Source organism: Crocodylus siamensis, chromosome 5, assembly GCF_052110815.1.
Source record: "Crocodylus siamensis isolate JL-2025a chromosome 5, ASM5211081v1, whole genome shotgun sequence".
Classification (NCBI taxonomy): domain Eukaryota; kingdom Metazoa; phylum Chordata; order Crocodylia; family Crocodylidae; genus Crocodylus; species Crocodylus siamensis.
In genome coordinates, this window is record NC_143399.1 from 161,191,510 (window position 1) to 161,199,340 (window position 7,831).

The window sequence follows — 7,831 nt, forward strand, 5'->3', positions numbered from 1 at the left end:
ATCCCATGGGGCGCTCTGGTGAACAGGCATTCCCACAGATCCTGATGCACACCCCTTATATACTTACAGGCAGCCACCAGATCCCCCCTGAGCCTGGGCTTTTCCAGGCTGAAGAGTCCCATAGCTCTCAGCCTCTCATCATAAGGCAGGCCTGTTTTCTTGCCCTCTGATCATGCACGTGGCTCTACTCTGGACTCTCTCAAGCTTCTCCACATCCTTTTTAAACTGTGGAGCCCAGAACTGGATATATTACTCCAGCTGTGGTCTCACCAAGACCAAGTACAGCAGGAGGATGACATCCTGGGATTTGCTAGAGAAACATCTATGGATGCAAGCCAATGTTTCACTCACTTTGCCAGCTGCAACATCACATTGGTGGCTCATATTCATCTTGTGGTCAGTCATGACCCCCGAGTCCCTTTCAGCCACGGTGCTAGCAAGCATAGCACTGCCGAGCCTATAAGAATGCTGTGGGTTTTTCTTCTCAAAGTGGAGTACTTTGAATTTTTTGGAGTTAAAGGCCATCAGGTTTTTATCCACCCATTTTCTGAGCCTGTCAAGGTTGGCCTGGATCACCATCCTCTCCTCGGGTGTGGACGCTCTTCCCCAAAGTTTGGTGTCATCAGTGAACTTGGCCAGTCTGCTTCTGACACCAATGTCCACTTCATTAATGAAGATGTTGAAAAGGATAGGGCCAAGGGGGCCTTGTGGGACCCCACTGGTCATGACATACCACAATTATTGACTTCGGTCAACTACCACTTTCTGGATCCAACCTCGAAGCCAATTCCCCAGCCAGTGGACTGTGATGTAGCCAAGACTGCAATTGGCCAGTTTTTCTATTTTTTCTATTTTTCGGTTGCCAGTTGACCTATATGGTTTAGCAGGGGTCCAATGTTAGCCTTGCTTTTTCTCTGGCTCCCCACATATCGAAAAAAGGACTTTTTATTGTCCTTGATACTTGTAGCCAGTTGGAGTTCAGTCGCAACCTTGGCTTTCCTGGTTCGCTCCCTACAGGTCCAGACTAGTACAAAGTACTCCTCCTTTGGGGTGGATCCAGCCTTCCAGCCTTTATAGGCCTTTCTTTTTAGTCACAGGAGGTCCACTAGTTCCCTGCAGAGCCAAGGGGGCTGCTGTGCCCTTTTGCTGCCTTGCGTCCAAGATGGGATAGACTTTGCTTGTGCTTTCAGGATTGCTCCCCTGAGGAGCAACCACTCTTCCTGAACTCCCCTCCCCTTTGGATCGTGGTCCCCTTAGGGCCATGCCAATAAGCATCCTGAGCTTGTCAAATCAGCTTTCCTAAAGTTGAGGACTTCTGCTCTGCTGACTCACTTGCCAGCTTTACGGTGGATGATAAAGGTGATCAGCTCATGGTCGCTGTCTCCTAGCTTCCCTTCAATCGTTAGATCACTGATTAAGTCATCTCCCATTGCCAGTACCAAGCCAAGCAGTGTTTTGCCTCTCATCAGTCCATAGACTTCTTGAGTCATATAGAGCTCATCCACGCACATGAGGAAGCTTTGTGACCTTTCAGATATGGCTGAGTGCTCTTTACATGAGATGTCAGGGTAGTTGAAATCTCCCATGACAACCATGAATCTGGAGCGTGCAGCTCCTCATTCTCTTGAATTTGTGACAAAGTTCCCATGGACTTCAATCAGCTTAGGATATTGTCCTACATTTTTTAATGTTGTTAAATCCATACATAATGATTCTAGCTGAATACAGTGTTTTTATGAACATTCTGACTGGAGACCTGTAAATTCTTTATACTTTTTGAGTATTCCCTTTAGATACAATTAAGGAGTTATTAATTTAGCACCTCAGTTTTCCCTGTTTCTGAATTTTATTTTATTTTTTTTTGCCCCGAGACTCTAAAACATTCTTCTTGACTAATTTTTTCCAAAGACTAGAGCATGTGCTTTTCCCAGTGGTATCATTTTTTATCTTTGCCCTTCTATTTGAGTATTCTTCATTATTTGTTTTACTATTAACCTGTATACTTCCCAGCCTTAGGCAAAACTTACTGCTTTCTGATCCCTAACTCCTACTCCTTCACAATATTTAGCCACTTAAAAGAATAGCTATTTATCCTTTTATTTATCCTTTTATTTAATTGTCTGAAAAAGTCACTCAGGACAGATGGTCCTGATCTGATTGCCACTGTCCCTGATGGCTCACTCTCAATCATGTATCTAAAATCTCCTTATGAGGCCTCTAACGTAATAAGCTTTGGATTCCTCTTGAGATGTGCTGCTTAGTCTCATCAGGATGGATAGTGTCTAGAGGGAATAAGAAAAAAGAAGGGATATTCTCTCCCAGAATCTTAAGAGAAGCTCATTTAAGAAAGCTACTTCCCCAGTAGGATGGCTGTTACAATGCTTTAATGATCCAGGAAAGCAATGTCTGATTATGCTGAGAGGTGGAAAACTTTCTACTTTCTCCTGAAGTACAAAAGAACTCTCTGGGATAGTATATGAAAAGCAGTAAAATTATGGGAAATGGCTGCCGTTGCATAGTATAAGAACATACTCCAGTGTCCTATGTCACACAGTGGCAGAGAGCAGATGTTGAAAGGGACAGTGAACAGGGTATAACCAGGATTTTTCCCATTGTTCCTCTCCCGCTTTCAGCTTCCAGGTTCCAGCTTTTAAGGTCTATGATACAGAGGCTGTAGTCCTAAGTCCCATGCTCAATAGCTATTGACATACCTTTTATTCAAATATATGTCCAATCCCTTTCTGAACCTGGCTTAATTCTCAATTTTTGCGCCATTTTGTGGCAATGAGTTCCACACTTTAATTACATGCTGGGTGCATCTACACATACTATTAAGGTGACATGATAAACTCCAATGGAATTCGCACAGGAGTCAGCTGCTCCTAGGTACAGCCTCTGCACATGCCCAGGACTCCAACAGTTTGAGCCAGAGCAGAGCAACCCTGGGCTAGCAGGTGGCCTAGGAGGTCATAACATGTGGGGCTATATGGCAGGCATCTCTTACACTTTAACATCCTCATGCCCCAGCCAGCCCCTCTCACCATCTACACATGTGCTTCAGCAGAGTCAAGTACTCTACCATAAAATAGTACTGTCTAAAACAGTACTGTCTTATGGTGGAGTTAATTAATTTACTGAGCCCTAATAGTGGCACACAGGTAGATGGTGATGCTTTATTGTGGAGCTAATTAGTCAACTCCTCAGTAAAGTGCTCATATGGATGCACCCACTGTGTGAAAAAGAACTTCCTTTTCTTAGTTTTAAATTTGACACCTATTAGTTTCATTTTGTGACCCTTAGTTCTTGTGGGCGGGTGTACACGAGACAATACTGCTCAGTAGTATTGTGGGGCACTAATCATGACTCAGCACTACTGCACAGTAACAATGAGCTCCTGTGCAGTATCTCATTGTTACTGCATAGTAGTTTCAGGGGAAAAAATGTGCAGGGATGCTACCTAGTTCTTGGTTACGCAAGTACTAAAGGACAGCACAGTAACAACTGCACAGTCCACCGCTCACATAGATATGGCCAGTAAATAAATCCCTATTTACTTTCCCTTCACCATTCAGTATTTTGTAAACCCTTATCATGTTGGAAGTCTCCTTATACCACTAATCATATGGAAGTCTCTGTACATCACTAAACATCCTTTCATAGTTTCATAGTTTCTAGGGTCGGAAGGGACCTGAGCAGATCATCTAGTCCAACCCCCTGCCATGGCAAGAAAGAATACTGGGGTCAAATGACCCCAGCAAGATGTTCATCTAACCTCCTCTTAAACACCCCCAGGGTAGAAGCCTGCACCACTTCTCTTGGAAGCTGGTTCCAGATTCTAGCCGCCCTGACTGTGAAGTAGCGCCTCCTGATATCTAACCTAAACCTACCCTCTGCCAGCTTGTGACCGTTATTCCTGGTCACTCCTGGCGGTGCTCGGGGAAACAGTGACTCCCCCAATGCCTGCTGATCCCCCCTGACTAGTTTATAACAGGCCACAAGATCCCCCCTCAGCCTTCTCTTTTGGAGGCTGAACAGTTTCAGGTCCCGTAGCCTCTCCTCATAGGGCCTGCCCTGTTGTCCCCTGATCATACATGTGGCCCTCCTCTGGACCCTCTCCATGCTGTCGACATCCCTCTTGAAGTGCGGCGCCCAGAACTGGACGCAGTACTCCAGCTGCGGCCTGACCAGTGCCGCATACAGAGGGAGGATCACCTCTTTGGACCTGCTCAAGATGCATCTGTGGATGCATGACAAGGTGCCGTTGGTCTTCCTAACTGCCTCTCCACACTCCTGGCCCATGTTCATCTTGGAGTCAATGATGACCCCCAGATCCCTTTCCGCCTCCGTGCTGACAAGAGGGGAGTTCCCTAACCTGCAGGTATGGTGCCGGTTGTTCCTCCCGAGGTGCATCACCTTGCACTTGTCTGTGTTGAACCCATCCTATTCTCATCCTCCCACCCTTGTAACCTGTCTAATTCTTACTGTAGCCTGTTGCATCCTTCCAATGAGCCCACGTCCCCCCACATCTTAGTGTCATCAGCAAATTTGAACAGGGTGCTTTTTACCCCCTCATCCAAATCGCTGATGAAGATGTTGAACAGTGTGGGCCTGAGGACCGAGCCCTGTGGAACCCCACTGCCCACGTCCTTCCAGGTTGAGAAGGATCCATCCACTACCGCCCTCTGGGTGCGGCCCTCCAGCCAGTTGGCGACCCATTTGACTGTGTGGGTGTCTACACCACAGTCCCCCAGTTTCTTAATGAGAAGGGGGTGAGAGACAGTGTCAAAAGCCTTCCGGAAGTCCAGGAAGATTATATCCACTGCTATCCCTGCATCTAATGATCTGGTGATCTGATCGTAAAAGGCCACCAGGTTGGTCTGACAGGACCTGCCACTGATGAACCCGTGTTGGTTGCCACTAAGCATGCAGTCCCCTGCTGGCCCCTCATGGATGTGTGCCAGCATAATTTTCTTGAACAGCTTGCCTGGGATCAAGGTAAGACTAACTGGCCTATAGTTTCTCGGGTCCTCCTTCCTGCCTTTTTTGAAGATGGGGACCACGTTGGCCCTCTTCCAGTCCTCCGGTACCTCACCAGAGCACCACAAGTGCTCGTAAAGTTGTGCCAGGGGACTTGCAATGGCCTCGGCCAGTTCCTTTAGAACTCTAGGGTGGAGATCATCCGGGCCGGCTGACTTGAATACGTCCAACCCCTCCAGAAGCTCCCTAACTAAATCCTCACTAACCTGTGGCCCAAGTGTGCCTCCCCCAGGGCCCGATGGGGGCCCAGCACGGAGGTGGCTGTTCTGGTCCCTACTTAGGAAGACAGAAGCAAAGAAATCGTTAAACATGTTAGCTTTGCCGTCTGGTGTGACGACCAAGTTTCTCATGGCGTCCTGCAAGGGCCCCACATTACCCGGGACCTTCTTTTTACCCCCTACGTATTTAAAAAAGGACTTATTGTCCTTAATCTGGGAAGCTAGCCCCAGTTCCACCTCTGCCTTGGCCTTCCTAACTATCCCCCTACATCCCCGAGCAACTACAGAATAGTCCTCCCTGGTGATGACCCCTTCTTTCCATTGGGTGTAAGCCTCCTTTTTAGCAAGGAGACATTCCCGGATGCTTTTGGTGAGCCACGGAGGCTTGTGTGCTCTCCTGCTCCCTTTGATCCTCGTTGGGATTATCTTCCTTTGGGCTTGGAGGATCGTTTCCTTAAGGAGCGACCACTCTCCTTGGACACCTGGCTCCCCTCCCCTCCGGGACCTCAGCGCTTCTCCAACTATCCTCCTTAGCTCATTGAAGTCTGCCCTCCTAAAATCTAGGGCCGCTGCTTTACTGCATGCCTTTGCCACCTTGCACTGGATGGTGAATTCCAGCGGGCAATGATTGCTGTCGCCCAGGTGGTCGAGCACCCGCAGCCCCCTCACCAGGTCATCACCCGTGGCCAGCACTAGGTCCAACAAGGCGTCCCCCCTGGTGGGGCTGTGCACCTCCTGGGTTAGATGGAGGTCCTGCACTCTGGCCAAGAACCTTCGTGAGCGTTCAGACCTGGCTGACTGTTCTTCCCAGCAGATGTCCGGGAAATTCAGGTCCCCCATGACTACCACATCCTTAGCCTTCACTACCTCTGTGAGCTGACCCAAGAATTCCTGGTCAAGCTCTTCTCCCTGGTTGGGAGGTCTGTAGTAGACTCCCACCATTAAGTCCCTTTCCCCTCAACTGCCTTGTACTCTAACCCAAAGCACTTCAGAGGGCCCCTCCCCTGACTTCTTGCTAATTAACGAGGATGTGTATTCCTCCTTGTTGCCCTTCTCTGTACTTCTCTAGTTCTTCTATATCCTTTCTGAGGTGTGGGGACCTGAGCATAGTGTTCAAGGTGTGGATGCACCAAGGATTTATAAAGGGGCATAATGGTACTTTCTGTTTTGTTTACAATTCCCTTCTTAATAAACTGTAATACTTTATTTGCCTTTTTAACAACTACTGAACACTGAGTTGATGTTTTTAGCAAACTGTTCACAACAACTCCCAAATTTCTTTCCTCTGTGGTAATAGCTAATGTAGTGTGGGTTATTTTTGCCCATGTGCATCACTTTATTCTTCTCTAAATTGAATTTCATCTGCCATTTAGTCATCCATTCTCTCAGTCATGCCAGATCCTTCTGTAGTTCCTCACATTCTGCCTTGGTCTTTACCACTTTGAATAATCTTGTGTCATTTAAAAATATAGCCACCTGACTACTCCAGATTTCCAGATCCTTTTCAAATACATTAAATAGCACTGGTCCCAACACAGATCCCTAGAGAACACCACTGTTTACTTCTTTCCAGTCCAAATTCTGACTATTTATACTCACTCCTTGTTTTCTATCCACTAATGTACCTTCCCTATAATCCCATGTCTATTTAACTTTGTTAAGAGCCTGTGATGGGGAATCTTGCCAAAAGGCTTTTGGGAAGTCCAGATTTATTATGTCAACTGGATCACCCTGATCCACCTGCTTCTTGACACCCTTAAAGAACTCTAGTAAGTTGGTGAGGTATGAGTTCCCTTTGACAAAACCATGTTGACTCCTCCCTACGAAATCACATTCATGCATGTGCTGAATAATTCTTTGTGTTCCAGGAACAGAAGTTCCTGGAAATCTGCAACTGAAAGAAAATTATTCAACATGGTAAAAGTCAAGGCAGACTGTGAGGTACTACAGAAGAATCTGACACCATTGACTGAATGGGCAGCTAAATGGCAAATTAAATTCAATGTAGATATGTGAAAAATGATGCACACAGGCAAAAATAACCCAAACTGGCCTGTAGTTCCCTGGATTTTCTCTGAGTCTTTTTAAAATATGAGCATTACATTGGCAATGCTCCAGTCCTTTGGTACCAAGGCTATTTTTAATAAATACTATATTTAGGAGTTCAGCAATTACCAATCTAAGCTCCTTCCAAACCCTAGGGTGAAGGCCATTAAGGCCTGGTGATTTGTTATAGTACAGTATAGTACAGCATTTATTTTCTAAAGTTGGCCTGCCTTCTGTTTTTTATTCTATGCTTTGTTACTGCCTTGAGATCCCCAGGCAAATTTTCAGAACGAGAGTATTCTCTTCTAATTCTGGGGTCTGCTGTTGTTTTTGAGGCATGGTTCACCTCATATAAAAGGTGGTACAATGGGATGACAACACAGCAACAGGAGAGGGTCAAATGTTCTGGCTAACTAGGCAAATTCTTCCTGAAGCTATAGGGGAGCACATAGAAGGATATGAGCTCTAAGTTTCTTTTACAATACTTTTATGTAATGCATTCAATCTGTAACACCATGTCTTCATCACAT